A 258-nucleotide genomic window follows, 5' to 3' on the forward strand; every position below is an offset into this window, starting at 1 on the left:
CAAGGAATATCCTTCTATGATAAAAGTCTCAGCACAGACTAGAGGTATCACTAAGAGAAATAAATTGTGTTAATCTCTGTATATCACTGTTGTATTGTCATTTAATTTGAATTAGTTTGTGCTGCAAGCTAAATCATCAAGTACAGACAAATTCATGACTGAAAATGATCCTGTTTTAGGTGAACTGAGCTTTCAAAAAACAATTGAAATTTTTCTGTTAACTTAATCGATACAGTATAGCGTCAACTCAATGCCACC

The 258-nt window shown here is 32.6% G+C and overlaps 1 protein-coding gene across 1 annotated transcript in view; it reads right to left on the bottom strand.

Annotated features, from left to right (window-relative positions):
- The window catches only part of LOC119586590 (tRNA-dihydrouridine(20a/20b) synthase [NAD(P)+]-like), a 7955-nt gene that overhangs the window by 4013 nt on the left and 3684 nt on the right, over nucleotides 1-258 (bottom strand). The window lies entirely within an intron of this gene.

Source organism: Penaeus monodon, chromosome 21 (genome assembly GCF_015228065.2).
Source record: "Penaeus monodon isolate SGIC_2016 chromosome 21, NSTDA_Pmon_1, whole genome shotgun sequence".
Lineage (NCBI taxonomy): Eukaryota > Metazoa > Arthropoda > Malacostraca > Decapoda > Penaeidae > Penaeus > Penaeus monodon.